This window comes from Phyllobates terribilis, unplaced genomic scaffold (genome assembly GCF_046119375.1).
Source record: "Phyllobates terribilis strain yellow unplaced genomic scaffold, ASM4611937v1 Scaffold_119__1_contigs__length_5224398, whole genome shotgun sequence".
NCBI lineage: Eukaryota > Metazoa > Chordata > Amphibia > Anura > Dendrobatidae > Phyllobates > Phyllobates terribilis.
In genome coordinates this window covers 2,037,653-2,065,050 of record NW_027362879.1, presented here as the reverse complement: position 1 = coordinate 2,065,050, position 27,398 = coordinate 2,037,653, and the positions used below count along the sequence as shown (strand labels likewise).

General features: G+C 46.3%; 1 protein-coding gene and 1 pseudogene across 1 annotated transcript in view; both read right to left on the bottom strand.

Moving 5' to 3' along the window:
- The window catches only part of LOC141201564 (uncharacterized), a 61,904-nt pseudogene extending 36,998 nt beyond the window's left edge, over nucleotides 1-24,906 (bottom strand).
- LOC141201588 (uncharacterized) overlaps nucleotides 1-27,398 on the bottom strand; it is a 194,857-nt gene that overhangs the window by 147,239 nt on the left and 20,220 nt on the right. The window lies entirely within an intron of this gene.

Genomic DNA, 27,398 nt, shown 5'->3' with positions numbered 1-27,398 from the left:
ACCTGGTCTTTAGAGGCAACACATGGGTATATACCTGTAACCATGCTACTACAGGAATGTAGGAGATTAAAGTTATTAACAGCAATATTGCCTTGTTCAGAGTTGCGGCCAGACTGCTTATTAATTTTGACATATAGCAGGACTCCTTATTCTACCTTGGGAGACCACAACTCTTACTCACTGCCCAGTGAGTTCTGTAGCGCTCGACGGATCTGCCCATAATCCCGAAATACTTGAGGTAAACTATTGTCAATGCCTCTTCCTTCAATATGAGAGTTGTCCTAACTACTATAATTCTCCATAAAGCCTTAAGGCTCATTAACATCTGAATGGAAGGTCACAAACTGAAAGCCTAAATCCTCATTTTATGCCAAGAAGTATTCTCAGGAAATTTGATGTTTCATGTGAATTGAAACCTGATTGTATACCTCCTTAAATGCCTATACTACTATATAGCAATTAGGAACTGCAGATTTACTAGCAGGTCTTATAGAGTCCATTTCCAATTATCTAACTCTCAGGAATCTGTACAGCCCATTCAGGTTGTAGCAAACCCAGGTAGGCCTGGGTTAAATAATAGCTTTACAGGTCTTGATTAGGGCACCTGGAGAGCTAAGCACCAGAGCAGGCTAGGCATTCACCTTAGTAAGACTGCTGGAAAGCAGAGCAGACGGTATGTGTCTTGGAGATAATCAGAGACACAGGCCAGACTTCACAAGTATCAGTGGTTGCCCTGGATAAATATTGTTGTTGTTTTTTTTAAATCAAATATTTTTTATTGTTAAAACTTTTTTGTAACACAACAGTAAAACAAATAAAACAACCCAACCAAAGAAAGGACCCAGTCCCTATTCTATCCCTCCTCCCACAACACATCGCTCTTTCAAACAAAACATTTTGAGTTAAATGTTCCACAGTTCTGTCCACAGCAAATTAACAATCTTACAGTATGAATAGTCACAATTGTATTAAGGGGTATCGATAAATATTGTTTTGTTTGATCAAGCTGGGTTAGCTGAACTGTATATGAGTAGTCAGGGTCTGTCCTATTTAGTCAGAGCTTGGACAAGACCAGAAATATTAATGTTTATGACTTCTGCGCAACCTGTAAAAAGCAATAAAACTGCACTCGATTGGACCAAACACACAATGGCTGTATGAACACTACATGATGCCTCCTACCTTTAAGAATGAAACCCTAAAAGGTTTATTATTAACCTGCAAAACTAAGGAAGCGCTCTTATTGTCACCTGCCTCCAATCGGCATTCCACCGAGCCAGCTGAGCACCAGCCAGGAATACTGCCACTCTCTGTCTCAAAATAGAGGCTAGGATATTTTTCCCCCTGAATTCAGTAAGCTTGCCATGCACAGTTTACAGTTGCTGAACTTGGTTTTATCAGACATAAACTTAGTTGTGCAACCAGTACCTTTACAAAGAGGGACTATGAGGCACAGGGGCGCTACAAGTCACAGACACCCTATAAAGCACTACAAGGCACAGGGGCAACCTGAAGCACCGAGAGACAATATCAGGCCCCATGAGGTACTAAAAGGCACTGTGTACTGCTATGAGGTACTAACAGGAGCTATACGGCACTATGAATTCACCATAAGGCACTATGATATGCTATGAGTCACTATGATATGTTATGCTATGAGGCGCTATGAAGAGCCATAAGGCGCTATGAAGTGCTATGAGGCACTATGCCATGAGGCACTATAAAGCACTGTGATGTGCTATGAGGCACTGTGATGTGCTATGAGGCATTATGCTATGATGTGCTATGAGGCATTATGCTATGATGTGCTATGAGGCACTATTATGTGCCATGAAGCACTATGCGGCACTGTGATGTGTTATGAGGCACTAAGATGTGCCATGAGGCACTATGCTATGATGTGCCACGAGGCACTATGCTATGATGTGCCATGAGGCACTATGCTGTGCTATGAAGCACTATGATGTGCTATGAAGTGCTATGCTATGAGGCACTATGATGTGCTATGAAACGCTATGCTATGACGCACTATGATGTGCTATGAAGCGCTATGCTATGACGCACTAGGATGTGCCATGAGGCACTATGCTATAATGTGCCATGAGGCACTATGATGTGCTATGAGGCGCTATGCTATGAGGTGCTATGCTATGACACACTATGATGTGCCATGAGGCACTATGCTATGATGTGCCATGAGGCACTATGCTGTGCTATGAAGCGCTATGCTATGAGGTACTATGATGTGCTATGAAGAGCTATGCTATGAGGCACTATGATGTGCTATGAAGTGCTATGCTATGATGCACTATGATGTGCTATAAAGCGCTATGCTATGATGCACTATGATGTGCTATGAAGCGCTATGCTATGACGCACTAGGATGTGCCATGAGGCACTATGCTATGATGTGCCATGAGGCACTATGATGTGCTATGAAGAGCTATGCTATGCGGCGCTATGCTATGAGGTGCTATGCTACGACACACTATTATGTGCCATGAGGCTCTATGATGTGCCATGAGGTGCTGAGAGGCACTATGATGTGCTATAAAGCGCTATGTTATGAGGCACTATGCTATGATGTGCTATGAGGCGCTATGATGTGCTATGAAGCGCTATGCTATGTGGCACTAAGATGTGCTATGAGACACTATGATGTGCTATGAAGCACTTTGCTATGATGTGCCATGAGGCGAATGAGGCACAATGATGTGCTATGAAGCGCTATGATGTGCCATGAGGCACTATTATGTGCTATAAAGCACTATGCTACGAGGCACTATGATGTGCCAAGAGGCGCTGTGAGGCACTATGATGTGATATAAAGCACTATGCTATGAAGCACTATGATGTGTCATGAGGCGCTATGTTATGATGTGCCATGAGGCACTATGATATGCTAAGAGGCACTATGATGTGCTATGAAGCACTATGCTATGATGTGCCATGAGGCGCTATGAGGCACAATGATGTGCTATGAAGCGCTATGATGTGCCATGAAGCACTGTGAGGCACTATGATGTGCTATAAAGCACTATGCTACGAGGCACTATGATGTGCCAAGAGGCGCTGTGAGGCACTATGATGTGATATAAAGCGCTATGCTATGAAGCACTATGATGTGCTCTTTGTGAAGCGCAAAGAGTAATCCATCTCAATGAAGGATAAACCTTTCCTTTGGGTGGTAAATCTCAATTGTCAGACTAGCCCCACCCGAAGGAGCCAACTGATGAGACGCAGCTGGACAACAGACCTTCACAGAGACCATGTGCTGTATTAACACCATATGCCGTCCTATGGATGGAGTAAACAGACTGGAGGACAACAGTAAAAACCTCTGAGTGTTACTTTAACATTTACTCAGCAGATTGAGGCTCATTTTTGTGGTAAATTCTGAAGCCCAATCATGAGGCTCTGTGCGGCCCAGACATATGGCTAACTTTAGCCTAGAGGTCTAAGGTCCAGCTTCCCTCCTGAAGCCAAATCTAAAGCATGAGGCCGTTGGCCCAGATGGTGTCTTACAGAGCGCACACACCCATTTTTGAGTTTTGCGCTAACTTCCTTCAGCCTTTCCTAGTAACCATAACAAGGAAAGGGCCCCATAAACCAGGTACACATTCACGAAGATTACTCACCACCAGATTCGGAGGCTGGACCAAGTCACAGACCTGTTCCTCTCCATCCGGCCGTGCCTGAGCAATACTGGGGTGGTCAAACCCAGGCAAGGGCGCCTCCAACAGTGAGCTGATCAAAGCTGGAGCTGCCGACCCCAGACAGGGGCGCAGTTCCACAGCAGCTTCTCCACTGATACACGGAGCTGGAGCTGCCGACCCTAGACAGGGGCGCAGTTCTACAGCTGCTCTCTCACTGACGTGCAGATCTGGAGCTGCCAACCCCAGACAGGGGCGCAGTTCCACAGCAGCTTCTCCACTCATGGAACTGGAGCTGCCGACCCCAGGCAGGGGTGCCGCTCAGTCGTATCTGGATCTTCAACAGGTAAGCCTGTCTAAGTTTCTCCCATCAAAGACCCACAAGTACGCTCGTCATCAGGGCCGCAGGCTGGTACAAAACAGTAGCCGGAAACATGTTAGAACACATAGGTCTCCGCTACTTCTTTTTTCACCGGCGTGTGTCTTAGGGCGCGATTTCCTGGATAGCGTCCTGCGCCTGCGCAACCGGGATGCGCAGCTGCCAGGCCACCATAAGGTAATGGTGCGGCTGCTGCTCACGCCCGTCCGACGGAACAGGCCCCCTTGGACTCACCATGGTGCTCCCAGGTCCCTATGTCCCTATTCTGTAGGTTTCCTGTCCTGGCAGGGCGGATCACCTCTCTCGTTGTGGTGCTGTCATGGGTGATAACAAAAATGGAATTATTTACCAAGACAATGGTAGTTCACAGTCTAATATAAAACCTCATAGCAGAAACCAGTAGAGTGTGGTGTTCAACTGTTTGTTCATGCTGCCTCCCAAATATGGAATAAAAAGCCACCAAACAATGTTATGTAGATGAAAATAATACCAATAAAAAATTCTACTCATCTCGCAAAAAACAACCCCCACTCAGGTCCATCATCCGTCAATGGAAAAACACATTATTAGTGGCTCAAAGGCTTTTGATAGGGAACATGGTGTCACGGGTGTGTCAGAGGTGACAGACAATCGCCCTGCAGTTGGCTGCAGGAGAACCCTACCTTTGGCATTACAGACATCTTCTTAGAGGCTGTCTCTAGGACCCAGTGGTTACCTCCCTCTGGCTAATTAACACTTTGCCTGGGTGTTTAAATACCTGCTGTGTTTCAGAGGGAGTTGCTGGTTATATTCATTACTACTTGCTTAGCAAGAGCAGTACTTCATCCTCTCTGGAGCTTGAGGACGTGTGCGAATTTGTTTGGAGTCGTCTAAAGCTAAGCCATTTTCCCCGTTTGTCTACACTTGTTGTCTATAGTGTTTAGTGAGATGGACTAGTGCTCATCTCCTCCCTTCCCTAGTCTTAGCCATACACCAGGGAAAGACAGGGCGAGGCATGCATGCGGCGATTGGTGAAGAGCCAATATAGGGTCAATAGTTGAGACAGGGTGACGCTAGACCAGATTAGGAGGTCTCCACTTCCCCCCTTTGGCTAGAGTCTTGTCTCCCTTTTCCTCTTCCCTTTGTGTTGCACTGGTCTTTCCCACACCTTGCGTGGCACATGGCTTTCATAAACCAATTCAGCAATATCCGCTCTCTCTGCAATCTTCCCCTCGCTTCTGAGCCTTGCAGTGTGCCCAAACCACATTTAGCATCCATGTATTTGGAATTACTATAGTTAGAAGAACCCACTTAATTTACATTGTGTGTTTCCTGGAGCACAATCTGGGCACTATGTGTTGGGCAATAAAATGGCTTATTTGTAATTTTCACTCTCCATCATCCACTGCATGCTAATTTCCAGAAAGTAGCTGTGGAGTCAAAATAGTCACTACTCTAATAGATTAATTCACTGAGGGTTATAATTTCCAAAATGAAGTCACTTTATGGGGATTTCTACTGCTCTGGTTTTCTGACATTTTGTAATATTAGGGCTTCTGTAAATGGTGGGTCCCATCTCCTCTGGGATCTGCTCCTGCGACGTCTGCTTCTTTCACCAGGAGCCGCCTCATTCATTCTGTAGGCGGCGCTGGTGATGGAGATATTGGAACCAGAAGCTCTGGGCGGCGCAGGCTCTGTCCATCCACCAAGATTAGGGTGCCTGGGACCTGTAGTACCATCCAGTCTGGCAGTATGGGTGTGTGTGCTGTCCAGCTGAAGTAATCTGCTCCCTACTTCAGCCAATTGGAAAGCACCATACCTTACTAAAGCTGTCAGACACAGCCTTGTTCTCCCTTGGTTTAGTCCTCTGTGCTCAGCTCCCGGCTTGTGTATTTGTTTCCTGTTGTGACCCCGGCCCGTTTACCGACTACTTTTGTGTCTTCTGATTTTGTATTTTCTCTGCCCTTCTGGTTCTGACCCGACTACCTGAATATTCTTCTTCCCATCTCACTCCACAGAACAGCAAGTAACACCATGTCCCAAGCCTAGAGGTCTCTGTATAATTCCAGATCCATGTAGAGGGGGTTAAAGGGTGATGAGCAAGGCAAACCCTGGGATCTGAAAAAAGAGTAGATGGAGCAACGCCTATTTGTGGTAGCCATCTTTTGAGCTGCCAGGTGACCATGAACAGTGTCCACAATACATTGTGTCTGCAAACTATTCCAGCAAGATCTGCATTCAAATAGCTAAATGTCGCTCTTTCCCTTCTTAACCTTTAACCTGCCATGTGCCCAGACAGTAGGGTACAGCCGTATAAAGGTGGCATAGAAATATTAAAAAATTCTCTCTCCCAGACACCTCTTCATCCCCCCTCCCCTATAGTATTTGTCAGAGGACAAGAGCTGACGAAATCTTGACAGAGTGACGGCAGCGGTGGAATATTGTGTGATCTCCCTGGTGTCGTCTCTGTGAACCCTGACAAATTGGTGGCAAGCGGTGGGATATTACAGAACATCAGTGGCTGGATTGAACAATCATTCCTGTCATTGAAAACTTGCATGGTTCTTGTGAGAATTCTGTGCAAAGTTTTAAGAAATCACACTGTGTTTTAATATTTTTTTTATCTGGGACATTACTGTATGTGTAGCAGTTGCACCCCCTCCCTTCTCTTGTTTTTCAGTTCTATCTTTTATTTGGCAAAGATGGCTATGCGTGAAGAGCCCTGGTATCACCAGCAGTCAAGGGACACCATCACTGCCCTCTGTGAGCTGAGACAGATTGACCCCACAGGCAAAACCAAGGCCCAACTGATTGCTGACCTGTTGCAAGGTGCTGCAGAGCCCGTCCGACAGCAGAGCCCTGATGATGGGGCAGCCAGCCAAAGCCCAGATGGCGCTGCTGCAGGGGTCCCACCTGTGATTGCCAGCAATGTCCACAGCAAGGGTAATGTGGACCCCCAACTGTGGATGGCATTGGAGCAGCTTGCTGATGATCGTGACGGACGACTGCAACTGATACTGAAATTCCTGGAGCGAGCAGAGCAACAGGCCAGAGCTGACCGAGAGGCTGCTGAGCGAGAGTGGCAAGAGGAGCATCTGTACCAGCTGGAGCGGGCCCAGATTCGGAAGGAGCTATCCACCCTGCAGATCCATGAGTCCAACAGTGCCAACTACTTTACACCCCGTCGGGAACATTTTCCCGTAATGGAAAAGGATGGAGACTTGGACATATTTCTGCAAGGGTTTGAAAAAGCCTGGAGACAGTACCAGCTGCCTGAAGATCAGTGGGCCAGATATTTAACTCCAAGGCTCAGAGGAAAAGCTCTGGAGGTGTTTGCTTCTCTCCCTCGAGAACAAGATGGAGACTATAGGGCCATCAAGCAGGCCTTGATAAAAAAAAGTACCAGCTGACTCCGGAGGTTTACCGGAAGAAGTTCAGAGCCCTCCAACGTGGACCACATGATAGCTACAGTGACGTGGTGGATGAGCTCAGGACCCACATTGCGCAGGACTGTCCAAGGACTGTCAGTCACCACCTTCGAGCACCTGAAGGATCTGATGGTGAAGGACCAGTTTCTTCATCTTTGCCCAGTGGAAGTGCGCCAGTTTGTGCTGGACCGGGAGCCGAAAGAAGCTGTCAAAGTAGCCAAGATCGTGGATGCCTATGAGGCCAACCGCATACCAGAGGTGCAGAAGTCAGCCGCCGCCAGCTGGACAGGGGGTAAGCTGTCAGCCATCCCCAGTGTTCCAGCCAGCCGGCCCTCAGCGGGTCCTGTCTCATCTTCCAGCACCCGGCCTGCATTTGACTCCCGTAAGTGTTATACTTGTGACCAAACGGGTCACATCAGCCTTGTCTGCCTGGAGAGGCAGAAGATGAACCACACACCTGAGGCCCCAGGGCCTACTGCAGCCATTCTTTTTGTGGGAGGGGCGATTGGAAGGGCCCGTGAGAACTTACAACCGGTTACTGTTGGCAACACCGTTACTGTTGGCCTTAAGGATACTGGTGCAGAACGGACCCTCATCCGCCCTGAGTTAATGTTACCAGATGAGCTCACTCCTGTTACCGGGTTTGGGGGTGTTCGCCGTCCCATACCGATGGCCCGAGTTTAACTGGACTGGGGTGCCAGGAGGAGGCTAAGGGAAGTGGGGGTGTCAAAGAATCTCCCCACTAATGTGCTATTGGGAACTGATCTGGGGTAGTTGGTTGCCCGATACATCCCTGACCACCCTCCCAGATCTGATATGTCATGTAATGCCACTGTCAATAATGTCAATGTGATGCATATTGAAAATGTGTGTTGTGGTAGAGGGGAACTCAGCCACCTCACCCTGCGGGATGCTGCTGCTGAGAGCCAGCATAAGTGCTATGGGCAAGCGGAGCAAGCACGGACACCAGGAAGCAGGTCGTCCCATGCAGGTGACCAGGGTCACACCAGATGGTGACATGGTCGATGGTAGCTGTCCCATGATTAGCACGGCTCCAGAGGTAATGAGAAAGGATGGGGAGAAACACGGGGATCATAAGGAAAGTGGTACCGTGCCGCCGACCAGTGTCACGACGTACTGTGACATGGCCAGTCGTAGCTGCCCCATAGTTAGCCCAGCTCCCCAGGTAACCATGAGGGGTGGAAAGGTAGGCCCCACAACCAGGCAAGGTAAAAGAAATGTGGGTCCCCCTGTCTGTCAGGAGTATGGAAGGAAGGTACCCATAGCCTGTCAGAGGTGTAGGGAAAATGCATCCCGAACCGGTCAGGGTGATCGGAAAGCTGGATCCCCAGTTGGTCAGAGTGGTGGGCGAGTTGGGTCCACGGCTTGTCGGATTAGCAGGAAGGGTGGGCTGTGAGGTAGGCTTAAGGGGCGATCTGTAAATTCGCCCCTACGCTACCTCAAAAGAGGGGAAGATGTCATAGAAATATTAAGAATTTCTCTCTCCCAGACCCTCTTCATCCCCTCTCCCCTATAGTATTTGTCAGAGGAGAAGAGCTGACAAAATCCTGACAGAGCGACGGCAGCAGTGGGATATTGTGTGATCTCCCCGGTGTCGTCTCTGTGAACTCTGACATAGGGTATTGTCAGATTCAAGAGTAGTTGGAATATAATTTGTAAGGTCCATTTGTTTCCTATTATCCTTTGTGAAGAATTCCAAAGTTATCACCACATAAAGTGACACACGTCAGATTTAAAAAATGGGACCTGATTAGGAACACAAAACTGTCTGCAGGAAGAGTGTAGTAAAAAGCTGTGAGTATAGACAATAACACATCTACTGAAATGATCAAACTCAACAGTCTCCATCAGTAAAAAAAAGAGCAACTAGTGATGAAACCTCTCTGGGGTAATTGGAGTATGGGGCTCAGTGGCTCTTGGTAATCTAAACCATAATAGGGGCCAATATTTCCTATTAGATAAGTTTCAAGAAATATTAGACATTCAAAGAGAACTTTGTATAATAGTACAGAGCTGAGGTTTCTTAAATGTAGCTTAGATATACAGTTGAAAGCAGAAGTTTACATACACTATATAAAAAGACACATATGACGTTTTTCTCAATATCTGATATGAAATCAGAATAAACCTTTCCCGTTTTAGGTCAATTAGGATTGCCATAATTTTTAATATTTGCCAAATGCCAGAATAATGAGAGAGAGAATGTTTTAAGGCATTTTCATTACTTACTGCAAAGTCAAAAGTTTACATACATTTCTTTAGAATTTGGTACCATTGCCCTTAAACTGAATGACTTGGGTCAAACAATTGAAATATCCTTACACAAGCTTCTCACAATAGCTGGTCGGAATTTGGGCCTATTCCTCCTAACAAAACTGGTGTCACTGATCCAGGTTTGTAGGTCGCCTTGCTCGTCCCTGCCTTTTCAGCTTTGCCCATAAATTTTCAACAGGATTGAGATCAGAGTTTTGTGATGGCCACTCCAAAACATTGACTTTGCTATCCTTAAGCCACTTTGTTACCATTGTGGCAGTATACTTTGGGTCATTGTCCATTTGGAAGACCCATTTCCACCCAAGCTTTAACTTCATGGCTGATGTCTTGAGATGTTGTCATGCCAGGTATGAGTGCAACACAGAGAGTCACGCCAGGTGTGAGTGCAGCACAGGGGGGAAAGGGAGCCCAGAAACTAGGGAAAGGGGGAAGAGATGACCTCCTAATCTGGACTAGCGTCACCCTGTCTCCCCCTAACATCCTTATACAGCCTCCGCAGCTGTCGCCAATCACTTGCCTCGCCCTACTATCCCTGGTGTAAGGCTATAGCTTGGGGTGGAAGGAGATGAGCACTAGTCAACCTCCGCTGGCTCTCTAAAGACGGCGGTAATTTTTTAGGGACCAATAAATCTAGGTCTCAGCTTCCAAGAAGGAACTTTCAATCTTATATTCTTGGTAGACAACCACACAAAGTCATTCACATTCAGGTCCGGACCTGGCAAGCGTTTTCTGTCAGCCATACGTTTATACCTGTCACCCATTGTCTTCAAATTACACAGAACACCCTGCCACAGCGAGGAGAGCGATAAAGCAAACCGTTCCTCTTCAGGAAATCCTAAAGCTCCTCCCCCACTGAAAGTACCAAACTGTGGATGATAACCGTATGCACCGAAAAACGGTGACCGGCCAGTGGATATTTGACGATTATTATTGATGGAAAATTCTGCCATCGGTAAGTAGGATGCCCAATCTTGCTGATTTTCGGAGACGAAACACCTGAGGTATCTCTGCAAGTTCTGATCGACCCCCTCGGTCTGACCGTTCGACTGAGGGTGGAAGGCAAAAGAAAAGGACAGCTGCACCCCCAGTCGAGAACAGAATGCCTTCCAGAACTTGGAAACAAACTGGGTCCCTCGATCAGACACCACATCGGAGGGAACCCCGTGAAGCTTCACAATCTCATTTATGAACACCTGAGCAAGTGTCTTAGCATTGGGAAGTGCAGGTAAAGCGACGAAGTGAACCATTTTACTGAACCTATCTACTACTACCAAAACCACCTTTTTGCCAGCAGAAACCGGTAGGTCAGTAATAAAATCCATGGACAAGTGTGTCCATGGCCTGCTAGGGATAGGTAGCGGAAGAAGAGTATCAGACAGACGGGTGTGTGAAACCTTAGAATGCGTGCAAATACTACAAGCAGCTATGTGTTCAATTACATCCCGATGCAACACCGGCCACCAAAAACGACGAGAGAGGAGGTCCGCGGTTGTCTTACCACCTGAATGCCCAGCAAGCACAGAGTTATGATGTTCCTTGATTACTTTACAGCACAGATCAGGTGGTACAAATAACTTTCCTGAAGGGCAGGAGGCAGGGGCGCCCCCCTGAGCCTCCAGCACCTCACCCTCCAGTTCAGGAAAAAGAGACAAAATAACTAACCCTTCTGTAATATCGGGGCAGGGTTCTCATGGTCACCACCACCAGGGAAGCTCCGGGACAAAGCATCAGCCTTGACGTTTTTGACCCCTGGATGAAAAGTGACAACAAAATTGAACTTAGTAAAAAACAGGGACCATCTGGCTTGCCTAGGGTTGAGACGTTTAGCTGACTGAAGTTATGACAGGTTCTTATGGTCAGTAATAACAGTAATAGGATGGACTGCTCCCTCCAACCAATGTCGCCATTCCTCGAACGCCAATTTGATCGCCAAAAGTTCCCTATTACCCACGTCATAATTTCTCTCAGCCGGAGACAATTTTTTAGAAAAGAAGGCGCATGGACGCCATTTACCAGGGGACGAACCCTGAGACAACACAGCCCCAACCCCGACATCCGAAGCATCGACCTCCACAATAAAGGGTTGAGAAACATCAGGTTGACTGAGAATGGGTGCAGTGGCAAAATGATTCTTTAAGGAAGAAAAAGCCTGGAGGTAAGCCTCCGACCAGTAGGAAAAATCAGACCCCTTCTTAGTCATGTCAGTAAGGGGTTTCACTACCACCGAGTAATTTTGGATGAATTTCCTGTAAAAATTAGTAAAGACTAGAAAACGTTGTAGGGTCTTCAGGTTCTCGGGACGTTCCCAGTCAAGGACTGCAGGGATCTTCTCCAGATCCATCCAAAAAACTGAAGATGACAACAAGTACCCCAAATACTGCACCTGTTGAACAGCAAAAACACATTTTTCTAGTTTGGCATAAAGTTTGTTATCCCTTAATATCTGGAGTACCTGCTTAACATGCCCCCGATGGGTCTCAAAATCAGGTGAATAAACCAAAATATCGTCCAGATAGACCATCACAAACCCCCCCACCAAATGATGAAAAATATAATTTATGAAATGCTGGAATACCGCAGGTGCATTGGTCAAATGAAAAGGCACAACCAGACTCTGGAAATGACCTTCCGGGGTATTGAACGCTGTCTTCCATTCGCCCCCCTCTCTGATTCTAACCAGATTATAGGCTCCCCTTAAATCCAACTTGGAGAATACCTTAGCTCCCACAACCTGGCTGAACAAATCATGAATCAGAAGAAGAGGGTATGGATCACGGATGGTAATTTGATTTAATTCCCGGAAATCTAAACAGGGACGTAGAACGCCATCTTTTTTCTTCACAAAGATGAACCCTGCCGCCACGGGCGAAGATGAGGGTGTGATATGTCCCTTCTCCAGACTTTCCGCAAATGAAAACCTTCATGGCTTGTCTCTCAGGGCCAGAAAGATTATATAGTCTGGACTTTGGTAGTTTAGTAGGTCCGGGGGTCAGGTTAATAGGACAGTCATAAGCACGATGAGGAGGCAAATCCTGACACCCCTTTTCAGAAAAAACGTTCTCAAAATCAGACAAAAAAACAGGCAGTATCCCCGTAGAGATAGTAGCAATAGAAACATTTAGACAGTTCTCATGGCAGTAATCTCCCCGGCTTTCCAATCCACCAACGGATTATGTTTAACAAGCCAGGGGATACCTAAAACAATCGGAGTAGAGAGATTTTCCAAAACATAGCAAGGGATGATTTCACAATGAACTGACCCCACCCTCAGTTTTACATTATGTACAATCTGAGTAAATGCTTTCTGTGCAAGTGGCGCCGAGTCAATGGCAAAGATGGGAATAGGTTCAGCTAAAGCACAGCAAGCAAGACCATGAGTTTTCACAAACTCAGCATCAACCATGCTGACCCCGGCTCCACTGTCAACAAACACAGAAATTTTTTCGGTTTTGCTCTCTAGCACCACCTCTGCTGTCAAGACAAAGTGGGAACGGTAGTTTGGCCACAAGTGCACCCCTTGTTTATCCAACTCCAGACTACCGAGAGTTAAACGAGTCTCCTTTTGTTTAGAAATTGAAGGACAGGTCCCAACAAAGTATCCTTTTTTCCCACAAAAAAAACATACGCCTCTTTTCTTGTGAATCTCCGGGGAGATGTATGATGTAGACACCCCTTAACTGCATAGGTTCCTCCACCTCTCCCAGTACTGGTTCACCCCCAGACCGCTCCCTTGGCAAAGGTACACAACCCCGACAAGAAGGTCCAGGAGAAGAAGGTTGTACCCGTCTATCCCGAAGGCACCTATCCAGACGTATGGCCAAAGACATGGCAGCCTCCAAGGACTGAGGGGTATCATATACAGCCAAGGCATCATTCAACCTTTCAGTAAGCCAGTCACAAAATTAACTTTTAAGGGCTGAGTCATTCCATTTGGAATCCGTTTCCCATCTACGGAATTCCGAACTGTACGTTTCTACTGACCGAATCCCCTGCTGAAGGTGACTCGGTCAGGGTCATCATAGATGAGGGCAAGAGCTCCAAAAAACCCCTCCACAGACTGAAGACAAACTGAGTCCTGCGGTAACGAAAACGCCCATGACTGAGGATCGCCCTGCAGTAGAGAGATCACAATACCAACCCATTGCTCCTCATTACCAGAGGAGTGGGGACGAAGTTTGAAGTACAATTAGCATGCCTCCTTAAACACAAAAAACGTGTCACTACCTCCTGAAAACCTGTCCGGGAGGGCAACCTTGGGTTCAGACTGGACAGGTCTACCAGCAGCGACCCCTACATTGGCGGCCTGTAACCAGTGATACTGCTGCTGAACCTCACAACGGAGGTCATTCACCTCCAGAGACACACAGCAGAACAGCTCTGCGAGCTCTGCAACTGATCCCATACTAAAGGGAGTAAGGAAAAAAAGGTGCATGCCCAAAAACACACAAAGAAAAAAAAAAAAAAGATGTCAATCTAGTGTCATTTTTTTTTCTCCTTTTTTCCAAAACGTGCTCGGCCGGTTATAATGTCACGCCAGGTGTGAGTGCAACACAGAGAGTCACGCCAGGTGTGAGTGCAACACAGAGGGGAAAGGGAGCCCAGACACTAGGGAAAGGGGAAAGAAGTGACCTCCTAATCTGGACTAGCGTCACCCTGTCTCCCCCTAACATCCCTATACAGCCTCCGCAGCTGTCGCTGATCAAGTGCCTCGCCTTACTATCCCTGGTGTAAGTCTATAGCTGGGGGTGGAAGGATATGAGCACTAGTCAACCTCCGCTAGCACTCTAAAGACAAAAAGGGGAAGACAACACAGGGGAACAACAACTCAGCTTTAGAAGAACTCCAACAGGGCACACGGCCACAAGACTCCAGAGAGGACGTGATGTTGCTTCAGCCAAGTTCCAAGTAGGAATGAATATAACCGGCGACGCCCACCTAGACACACCAGGTATATATACACCCAGACTAAAGGGAGGTAGTCGATGGGTCCTAAACACAGCCTCCTATTTAGGCAGCTGTCTGCATTGTCAAACGTGGAAATCGCCTGCAAACCATTGCAGGGCGACTGTCTGTCACCTCTGACTCACCCGTGACAGATGTTGCTTCAGTATTGCCACATAATCTTCTTTTCTCATGATGCCATTTATTTTGTGAAGTGCACCAGTCCTGGCTGCAGCAAAACAACCCCACAACATGATGCTGCCACCCCCGTGTTTCACAGTTGGGATGTTGTTTTTAGGCTTCCAAGATTCTCCCTTTTTTCTCCACATGTAGCAATGGTCGTTATGCCCAAAAAGTTAAATTTTAGTTTCATCAGACCACAGGACATGTCTCCAAAAATTAAGGTCTTTGTTCCTGTGTGCATTTGCAAACATTAATCTGGCTTTTTTATGTTTGTTTTGGAGTAATGGCATCTTCCTGACAGAGTGGCCTTTCTGCCCATGTTGATATAGTACTTGTTTCACTGTGGTTATTGACACAATCTTACCAGCTTCCGCCATCATCTTCACAAGGTCTTTTACTTTTGTCCTTAGGTTGATAAGCACATGTTGGACCAAAGCACGTTCATCTCAGGAACACAGAAACCGTCTCCTTCCTGAGCGGTATGATGGCTGGACATTCCCATTTTGTTTGTGCTTGCATATAATTGTTTGTACAGATGAACAAGGCATCTTCAGGTATCTTGAAATTGTACCCAAGGATGAGCCATACTTGTGCAAGTCCACAATTTTCTTCCTGATATCTTGGCTGATTTCTTTACACTTTCCCATGATGCTACACAAAGAAGCAGTGTTTTTTATTTGTGCCTTAAAATACATCACAAGTGTGTCTCTAATTAACTCAGATGTTGCCAAAAGCTTCCAAACACATGACATCATCATATGGGCAGTCTGGATTTGTTTAAAGCCATAGTAATCTTAGTGTATTTAAACTTTTGATTTTGCAGTAAATAATAAAAATGCCTTAAAACATTCTCTCTCTCTCTCTCTCATTATTCTGGCATTTGGCAAATATTAAAAATGATGGCAATCCTAATTGACCTGAAACGGGAAAGGTTTATTCTGATTTCATGTCAGATATTGAGAAAAACATGCATATGTGTCTTTTTATATAGAGTATGTAAACTTCTGGTTTCAACTGTATTTCATGGCACAGGTGTAATGTTTTCTGTATAGTTTATCACAATCCTGTTTGAAGTTAGTTGGTTTTAAAAGAAATTGAAAACTCAGGATAAAGGGAAACTCTGTTGTTATTGTACAGAAATTCACACTTGGCCCTCACTGCACATTTAATGCTGTCGATAATAAAAGTAAAGTTTGGCCAGAAAGACTGGACCTGGTCTTGTAGGGACCATATGAGGACATTCAGCAGCACAGAAGGGAGAGAAGGTAGATTCATCCAATAAGATATCAGGGAACTAGGAAGCCAACAGCATCATTACCCTCCGCTTTCTCTTACAGGCCCATCATAATATTTTACTGTGAGTGATTTTCTAACTTGTCAGCACATTCTACGTACGCTGTCATTTGGCTTTGTGGTTTACAGATCAGGGCAGGTAACGGTCAGCATCTCCTAATCCCAGGGGCTAGGTGGATCGTCGAGGTTGTAAGTTCTATAGAAAAGGGCTTTCATAATTTCTCAAAGTAATTTGAACATTTTCGGACGGAGGAGAATGTTGTGGTCTAGCGGCAAAATGGTGATCACACAATTGTGATACGGCCAGACTACACCACCGATAAAGCAGCCACAGCCGGTGACTGAGAAGAATCTGTGACTTCTCTGCATTTAGTGGTCACTACTCACCTGGGTAGTCATATGTAGGAATCTCCTCTTTACACCGCTCATCACCCCTCACATATGTCTCTGTAGTATTAATATGGGTCAGATCTTCACCCTGAAACAAATATTGTAAAAGTCACAAACAGATGAGAAGTCACATCTATGATCAGCTCTAATCCTGCCATCTCCACCGTTCTCATTACACAAGTATAAAACATATAATACTGGTGGATAAAACAAAACTGAACACAAGACCGTCACAGACATCTACACATCATAGGGGAGATCTCATGACACCTTCTCTCCATCTACCTGATGATCCTGAGGAACATTGGGGTCTTCTTGTTTACAGTCCTGTGGAAGAAGAGGACGGGGACATCTCTCTGGTGTTGTCCTCTTACTGGATAGATCTAGAGGAAACACATACAGGGACTGAATTCATTCTTTACATACAGATAATTATAGGCCGTGTGTCTAGTCCTGTCTATTACCTGGTGATGTGAGGGGCTGGGGAACCTCCATCATTATGTCTTTGTATATATCTTTGTGTCCTTTTAAATACTCCCACTCCTCCATGGAGAAATAGACAGCGACATCCTGACACCTTATAGGAACCTGACACATACAATGATACCATCACCACTCGATCCCTTCATAGCGTTACTGTATAATGTCCCAGCATTCCCAGCAGTGTCACCTCTCCAGTCAGCAGCTCAATCATCTTGTAGGTGAGTTCTAGTATCTTCTGGTCATTGATGTCCTCATGTATCAGGGGGCGAGATGGAGGCCCTGTGATTGGGCTCAGGAGTCTTTCCCATCCCTCAGACTCAGGGACCTGACAGCGCTCACTAGAGGTCTTCTTCACTACTGTGTAATCCTGGTTATGGAGAGACACATTAATAAATCTCACTCCAGACATTTCCAGAGTCCTCACCTCTCCAGTTCTGTCCATCTGTTATTCCCATAGATAAGAATGATGTAATGTGACGTCATCAGAATCTCTCACCTCTCCAGTAAGTCGGAAGAGGATCTCTAGGGTGAGGTGTAATATCCTCTCTGCCATCTTGTCTCTGTCCATATCCATCTTTGATGGGTCAATAAGGAAAATTTTCTTAAATTGAAGATCTTCACTGAGAGGATCTGATTTTGTAGGCACTTGAATGAGAAGATGATGAGCTTATTTAGCATCATAAAAACATGTGTAAAAATACAATTGCTAGAGATAATAAGGAGAAATATATGAGGAGATTTATTATTTTACAGTAGTTTTCTGCTTTACATCTAATAATAAAACCTATATATTTTAGACCACAGACAACAAGCAGTTTCTTCCTTGGAGTCTGCAGCTGAACACGTTTCTCATAGACTCATCTTCCATAACGTTAATTCTCGTCTCATTTACTGACACTGGAATCAGCATTAGTAATACTGCAGGAGATATCCATTACATGTGACATGAGAAATAACTACTTCATGATGAGGACGACATCTTCATCTTCTACTACGGCTCTAGAAACATATTTGGCTAGAGTGCTTCACTGACTACATCACCACCGGCCGTCTATATGAAGGTTTCCCGTCTTTACCGAACTGTAATCTTCTATCACTTAAGATCTCATGTCTGATTCACATACAGGTTTTGACAGATGGTAAGGTTTTTAATATTAGACAGAGTAGAAATATCCCGCATGGGTTCACCTTGTCATGGTGGAATAGCTTTCATGCTATTTTTGATCAAAAACAGTGTTGCTAAGAACCCTATTTTATTTAAATGCACTTTTGCTTTTTATTTATTCATTTACAGCTGTCACGCACAGAGTAGGAAAGACAAAGTGCGACAAGAAGGGATGAGGGGAAAGGAGCCCAGACACTAGGGAAATTGGGAAGTGGAGAAATCCTAGGCAGATCTGCAATCACCCTGTCTACCCCTATCGTCCCTATATTGGTTCCTCGCAAATCGCTGCGCAGGAACCTATCCCTGTATTTCCTTATCGCTTCACCCTAGATAGGGAAGGGGAATAAGCGCTAGTTAATCCCCACTGATAACTAAAGACAGCAAGTGGAAACAGACACGGGGGAAGTAGCTTAGCTTGAGTCGACTTCAGAGAGATGGCACACACGTCCTCTTAGCATCAGAGAGGAAGTAAAAACTGCACTTGCTCCAAGCCTTCACAAGGGGTCATGTGAATATCACCGCCACCTCCCTCTAGCAACAGCCAGTATTTAAACACCCAGCCTGGGTGTCAATTAGCAGGAGGGAGGTAGCCGCTGGGTCCTAGAATGAGACAGCTAAGATGGTGTCTGTAATGCCAGACGAAGAGATCTTCTGCAACCAACTGCAGGGCGACTGTCTATCACTTCTGACACACCTATGATAACAGCAGGGTTTATGATCAATTTTTCTTCTTGTAGATTTTTTCTGATTTATGGCCATTGTAAACATGCGTTTATGTGCTGCATGGATACCAACTTACACCAAACTCAAATACTATGTTTTTTACGGGCACCATAGTGGCCATGTGGGCTGCCACTATGGATGATACGCCGCTAACTATCCAACTATCGTGGTAAAAATCTCATAGATCCTAGATTCATTAGTATATGCACCAAAAATGGGGCTAAGTGAGTGTTTATTAAAGGGAATCCACTCCACCGACTACCCCACAGCTGATTAACCCCTTTATCCCCGAGGGTGGTTTGCACGTTAATGACCAGGCCAATTTTTACAATTCTGACCACTGTCACTTTATGAGGTAATAACTCTGGAACACTTCAACGGATTCCCCAGATTCTGAGACTGTTTTTTCATGACATATTGTACTTCACTATAGTGGTAAAATTTATTTGATATCATTTATGTTCATTAGTAAAAAAATCAGAAATTTGGCAAAAATTTTGAAAATTTTGCAATTTTCAAAATTTGAATTTTCGTGCCCTTAAATCAGAGAGATATGTCACACAAAATAGTTAATAAATAACATTTCCCACATGTCTACTTTACATCAGCACAATTTTGGAACCAAATGTTTTTTTTAGTTATAAGGGCTAACCAGCGATTTCTCATTTTTCCAACAAAATTTACAAAATCCATTTTAGGGACCACATCACATTTGAAGTGACTTTGAGGGGCCTTTATGACAGAAAATCCCCAAAAGTGATAACATTTTAAAAACTGCACCCCTCAAGGTGCTCAAAACCACATTCAAGAAGTTTATTAACCCTTCAGGTACTTCACAGGAATTTTTGGAATGTGGAAGAAAAAAATGAACGTTTAACTTTTTGCACAAAAATGTTACTTTAGACCCCAATCTTTTTCTTTTCGCAAGGAAAAAATGGACCTCAATTTTTTTGTGCAATTCCTCCTGAACATGTCGATGCCCCATATGTGGGGGAAAACTACTGTTTGGGCACAAGGCAGGGTTCGGAAGGGAAAGAGTACCATTTGACTGTTTGAATTTAAAATTTGCTTTAGGCTTTGTGCCCACTATGCGTTTTTTAAGCGTTTCCGCAACGGCAATTCCGCAGCAGAAACGCTTAAAAAACGCTTGGTAGAAGGTCTGCCATGTTCCCCAATGATAATCCGCATGTGCTGCAGCACTACCAATTATTTTGCGGAAGCGCGGCGTTTTCGTCGCCATTGACTTGCATTGGAATGCATGAAATCCGCATCACTGCATCTGCAGATGCGGATTCCATGCATTTCAATGTGCGGATGGTACTCGGGTTTGGAGAAAAGGAGACTCTCCTCCGGACCCGGGTACCATAGTACCTGTAAAAAAAAGAATAAAATAAAAAATAAATATTATACTTACCTTCTGATGGCCCCCGGTGACCTTGTCTCAGCTTGCCGGCAGCTCGCGGTAGACTAAGGACCTGCGGTGACGTCATTTAGTCACGGGTCACGCGACCACTGACGTCGGCAGGTCCTTTAGTCTACCGCGAGCTGCCGGCAAGCCAAGACAAGGAAACCGGGAGCCATCAGAAGGTAAGTATAATATTTATTTTTTTACCATTCTTTCAGTCACAATATATAAATCCATGCCGGTTGCATGGATTTATATAGTGTGACGAAATTGTCATGTACTTTACAAGTGATGCTAAAATCGCTTGGAAAGCGCTTGACAACCCCCATGCGGAAATGCATGTGAAGAACGCTTCACATCCGCTTGTCCCTGGCAGGAAAAACGCATGTACAATCCGCATGCGTTTTTTCTGCCAGGGAGATGCAGAAACGCTCAGGAAAAAATCCGGAGTATTTCTGCATCGTGGGCACATAGCCTAAATGCGTTTGGGGAGCCTCTGATGTGCCTAAACAGAGGAAACCCCCCCACAAGTGAACCATTTTGGAAACTAGACCCCTCAGGGAACTTAGCAAAGAAAACACCCAAAGAAAATATTGAACTTATTACATGTACACATATATGGGTAGTACACTGCTCAAAAAACAAAGGGAACACTTAAACAACAGAATACAACTCCAAGTGAATCAAACTTCTGTGAAATCAAACTGTCCACTTAGGAAGCAACACTGATTGACAATCAATTTTACATGCTGTTGTGCAAATGGAATAGACAATAGATGGAAATTATTGGCAATTATCAAGACACCCTCAATAAAGGTGGGGACCCCAGACCACATCTCAGTACCAATGCTTTCTGGCTGATGTTTTGGTCACTTTTGAATGTTGGTTGTGCTTTCACACTCGTGGTAGCATGAGACGGACTCTACAACCCACAGAAGTTGCTCAGGTAGTGCAGCTCATCCATCATGGCACATCAATGCGAACTGTGGCAAAAGGTTTGCTGTGTCTGTCAGCGTAGTGTCCAAAGGCTGGAGGCTCTACCAGGAGACAGGCCAGTACACCAGGAGACGAGGAGGGGGCTGTAGGAGGGCAACAACCCAGCAGCAGGACCACTACCTCCGCCTTTGTGCAAGAAGGAACAGGAGGAGCACTGACAGAGCCCTACAAAATGACCTCCAGCAGGCCACAAATGTGCATGTGTCTGCACAAACGGTTAGAAACCGACTCCATGAGGGTGGTATGAGGGCCCGACGTCCACAGATGGGGGTTGTGCTCACAGTCCAACACCATGTAGGACGCTTGACATTTGCCACAGAACAACAGGATTGGCAAAGTCACCACTGGCGCCCTGTGCTCTTCACAGATGAAAGCAGGTTCACACTGAGCACATGTGACAGATGTGAAAGAGTCTGGAGACGCCGTGGAGAGCGATCTGCTGCCTGCAACATCCTTCAGCATGACCGGTTTGGCAGTGGGTCAGTAAAGGTGTGGGGTGGCATTTCTTTGGAGGGCCGCACAGCCCTCCATGTGCTCGCCAGAGGTAGTCTGACTGCCATTAGGTACCGAGATGAGATCCTCAGACCCCTTGTGAGACCATATGTTGGTGCGGTTGGCCCTGGGTTCCTCCTAATGCAGGACAATGCCAGACCTCATGTGGCTGGAGTGTATCAGCAGTTCCTGCAAGATGAAGGCATTGAAGGTATGGACTGGCTCTCCCGTTCCCCAGACCTGAATCCGATTGAGCACATCTGGGACATCATGTCTCGCTCCATATGTGTACTTTTATTGTTTTTGTTAGTTTTTTTCATAATATATCATAATATATATTTATTTATGGGTACAATATATTTTTATTTTTTTATTATTATTATTTTGTTTTTTTTGTTTATGAATTGTCATAGGATATAAAGAATGGAGTCTTTCTACAATAATGTACTGCGCCTGTGCTACTTCTCATGCGCTAGAGATCCAATAATGTCCATCCTCTAGTGTGCATGTTCAGATAAACTAATTGCCACCCGTGACTGCGCATTCCCATAGTTATGCATTCCACACTGGAACATTGTCTGCGATTGTGCATGCTCGAATGTCTGCGCTCCACGCCGGAGCGCATATGGTATTGGAGTGCATTCCATCATCAGAAAAATCCTCTCTCTGAGATCATCATCATGGGAGACTAAAAACAAGTAATGCACATCCTCCCATCATGCAATAGGCATGTAGATCTACTTTATCACTACATAAAATATGGGATGATGGCCCACAGTATATTCCTAAATGGCCAAATTTGACCCCTATTGCATAATTAGAGATACACAAGGATCACCACACTTCTTAGTACTAGATAGCATATTTGCTCATTGAGTCCCTAGGGGCTCGTGAATCCAGTCTGGAAATCTATTGTGATCACCTCCTCTCACATTAGGTTTAAATTCCTCAATGATACAAAAGGAGAGGTCTCCGGTTTCACTTCAATGTACACTGTTCATGTGCCTCGCTAATGGGGTGTCCCGACCATGGTGTATATCGCCCAAATGCCCCCCCCACCTTCATCCTAGACTGCCTCTTGGTCGTGCATACATAATCTAGGGGACAGGTGCATGTGCCATATATACAAGTCCCGAGGTGTTACAGTTGGAATAATCCCTCTGGAAAAAGGTTTTACCTACAGAGGAACTCGAGGAAGATTTACATGGTCTCATCCAATTATGTGTACAACATTCTCCACATCTAAAGAAACCACAGATTCTTCTATCTAGCCATGTCCCCTTGAGTGCAGGTTTTTATAGAAACTATGCACTAAACGGTCCCTAATTGACCGACCCTTTCTGAAAGTTATTGTTGGCGTAGATCACAAAGCACCCTCAGGTCCGGGTCAGCCACAAGTACATCCTAGTGTTTTCTGAGGATATTAAAGATAAGGTCACTCTGATTGTCGTCAGTTCCTATTACTTGTGTTATCCCATCTTTTTCTTGGTCTCTTGGTTAGGTATGGAGGAGTGTCTGTCTCTCCCATTTTTCTGCAAACAATCATGCGGAATCCAAAATGTACTGTGGTACCTTTTTCCCTGAATCTGGTGTTCATGCCTATTGCCTATATATTAAAATCTGTGACATAAGAACAGTTCTTTCTCGACCTTAAAAATTGGCCCTTGGGTATTCCTTTGTTTAGGGGGATGGGATGGTGGCTATTCCACTTCAATAGTTTATTAGTGCTTGTAGGTTTATGGTAGATGAGTGTTCCTAGGGTCCCATCCAGTTCTTTCTTGCCCATCCAGTTCTTTCTTGATTAGTACATCCAGGAAAGGCAACTGGTTATAACCAAACTCCGATGAAAGTCGAAGGCCATCGCTACTGATATTGAGTTCTCTGACAAATTCAAGAAATTGTTCACTCGTCTCTGACCAGATGATAACAATGTTGTCAATATATCTATACCATACCCCAATATATGGATGCCACCACTTATGATCATCCCTGAATATTGTGGATTCCTCCCACCAGCCCAGGAATAGGTTAGAATATAAGGGGGGACAGGGGTTCCCCATCGCAGTACCCCTGAGCTGGTGGAAGTACTTCCTGTCAAAAGAAAGTAGTTATGAGTAAGAGTGAATTTTAGAAGATCCTCCATGAAGTCATTATGTCTGCTACACTCTATTGATCTTGATTTCAAGAAATGTCTTACTCCTCTGATACCATCCTCATGCGGTATATTACTGTACAAAGCCTCGATTTCTGGTAATGACTGCTCCCCTACATGCCTGTATACATGCTCGAGGGTTATACATGTAGAGGAGCAGGCAGAGGGATTATTCCAACTTCAGGAAGTCAGGCAGTACTGGGGGAACATTATACTGTGTGGAAACATCATATATGCTGCATAAGGGGCATAATGGGGGCATTACACTGTGTGGGGCATAATACATAGTACATAAGGGGCATAATGAGGGCATTACACTGTGTGGGGGCATCATACATACTGCATAAGGGGCATAATTGGGGCATTACACTGTGGGGGCATCATACATCCTGCATAATGGGCATAATGGGAGCATTACACTGTGTGGGGGCATCATACTGCATAAGGGGCATAATGGGGGCATTACACTGTGTGCGGGCATTACACTGTGTGGGGTATTATACATACTGCATAAGGGGCATAATGGGGGCATTACACTGTGTGGGGGCATCATACATCCTGCATAAGGGGCATAACGGGGGCATTACACTGTGTGGGGGCATCATACATCCTGCATAAGGGGCATAATGGGGGCATTACACTGTGGGGGCCATCATACATACTGCATAAGGGGCATAATGGGGGCATTACACTGTGGGGCCAGTAAAGGGGTCCTGTACTATGAGAACAATACGTTTCCTCCCTTCCTGTCTCCATAGTTGGGTTGTATGTATCTATTACAGGAAACAGAACAAAAACCTTATGATTCTTATAAAGGGGCAACACAAAGAGTCTCTGTGCTGAAGGGGTTAATGCCCCCTGCACCCAGTAATGGGGGGTCTCCACATACCTCCACCTGCAGAGCCGCCACCACATATATGGCTGCTCTGTGCACACAGGAGCTGTGATGAGGTCACAGGAGGGGAGGAGTCACGGGTCACATGATCAGGGGCCTCAGTGGATGCAGGACTCTGCTGTGCTGGTTGTCATGGTGCTGGATGAGCTGAAGTTTATGTGTGGGGTCAGGAGGGGTTTACAGTGTGGATGTAGCAGAGCCGCGCGTGTACGAGGTGTACGGAGCGGAGCCGCGTGTGTACGAGGTGTACGGAGCGGAGCCGTGTGTGTACGAGGTGTACGGAGCAGAGCCGCGTGTGTACGAGGCGTACGGAGCAGAGCCGCGTGTGTACGAGGTGTACAGAGCAGAGCCGCGTGTGTACGAGGTGTACGGAGCGGAGCCGTGTGTGTACGAGGTGTACGGAGCAGAGCCGCGTGTGTACGAGGTGTACGGAGCGGAGCCGCGTGTGTACGAGGTGTACGGAGCGGAGCCGCGTGTGTACGAGGTGTACGGAGCGGAGTCGTGTGTGTACGAGGTGTACGGAGCGGAGCGGAGCCGCGCGTGTACGAGGTGTACGGAGCAGAGCCGCGTGTGTACGAGGTGTACGGAGCAGAGCCGCGTGTGTACGAGGTGTACGAAGCGGAGTCGTGTGTGTACGAGGTGTACGGAGCAGAGCCGTGTGTGTACGAGGTGTACGGAGCGGAGCCGTGTGTGTACGAGGTGTACGGAGCGGAGCCGGGCGTGTACGAGGTGTACGGAGCGGAGCCGCGCGTGTACGAGGTGTACGGAGCGGAGCCGCGCGTGTACGAGGTGTACGGAGCGGAGCCGCGTGTGTACGAGGTGTACGGAGCAGAGCCGCGTGTGTACGAGGTGTACGGAGCAGAGCCGCGTGTGTACGGAGCGGAGCCGCGTGTGTACGGAGCGGAGCCGCGTGTGTACGAGGTGTACGGAGAGGAGCCGTATGTGTACAAAGTGTACGGAGCGGAGACGCCGTTTCCCTCACCGCTACTGTCCCGGTCCGGCGTCCTCCAGCTCCCCTGCACCTGCTGTTGCGTGCACCGCGCGCAGCTTCCCATGCACTGTGCTTAGGCCGCTCGCGCCGTCCTAAAGAGTCCCTTGGCCGGAGGACCACTCCTATATAAAGCACCTCCTCCAAAATGGAGGTGCCTGTGCAAGGTTGTTGTTTGTGTGCTAACACTCTCCTCAGCCCTCAGGTTCCAGTGCCTGCCAGCCTGTCAGCCGTGCCCGCCAGCCTGTCTGTCAGCAGTGCCCGCCAGCCTGTCTACCCAGATCACCTGTCAGGCCAACTGCTGTGTCCGCCTGCTTGCCACCCCGGAACACCCATCTGGCTACCTGCCGTGCCAGCCTGCTTGCCAACCCGGATCATCCGTCAGGTTACCTGCCGTGCTCTCCCGCTGTACCTGTCAGCTTCAGCCATATGACCCATGGTAGTCGCCTGCTCTCACACAAGGTCGGTCCCAGTGTGGCACCTGGTCCACCTGCCCGGTCCCTCCTTGGTTCACGGAGTCTACTAAGCCGCCGTGCGACCAGGGTCGGTCCGAGTAGGCACTTAGTTACGCCCCTCTGGTCCCTTCTTGCATCCCAGCACAGAGGTTCCACCACCCGGATCCGTAACAATGTCATGTGTTTGGAAGCTTCTCAGACACGCCTGTGGATGTATTTTAATGCACACCTGAAACACACTGCTTCTTTGTTCAGCATCATGGGAAAGTCTACAGAAATCAGCCAAGATACCAGAAAGAGAATTGTGGACTTGCACTTGTCTGGCTCATCCTTGGGCACAATTTCAAGATACCTGAAGGTGCCTCGTTCATCTGTACAAACAATTATACGCAAGTACAAACAAGATGGGAATGTCCAGCCATCATACCGCTCAGAAAGGAGATGGGTTCTGTGTCCCAGAGATGAACGTAATTTGGTCCGACATGTACATATCAACCCAAGGACCAAAGCCAAAGACCTTGTGAAGATGATGGCGGAAGCTGGTAAGATTGTGTCAATATCCACAGTGAAACGAGTACTATATCAACATGGGCTGAAAGGCCACTCTGTCAGGAAGAGGCCATTGCTACAAAAGAAACATAAAAAAGCCAGATTAAGGTTTGCAAATGCACACAGGAACAAAGACCTTAGTTTTTGGAGAATACCTGTGGTCTGATGAAATTAAAATTCATCTTTTTGGGCATAATGACTATTGTTACGTTGGGAGGAAAAAGGGAGAAGCTTAGAAGCCTAAGAACACCATCCCAACTGTGAAACATAGGGGGGCAGCATCATATTGTGGGGTTGTTTTGCTGCAGGAGGGACTGGTGCATTTCACAAAATAGATGGCTTTATTAACAAAGAAGATTATGTGGCAATACTGAAGCAACATCTCAAAACATCAGCCAAGAAGTTAAAGCTTGGGTGGAAATGGGTCTTCCAAATAGACAATGACCCGAAGCATACTGCCAAAATGGTAACAAAGTGGCTTAAGGATAACAAAGTCGATGTTTTGGAGTGGTCATCACAAAGCCCTGATCTCAATCCTATTGAAAATTTATGGG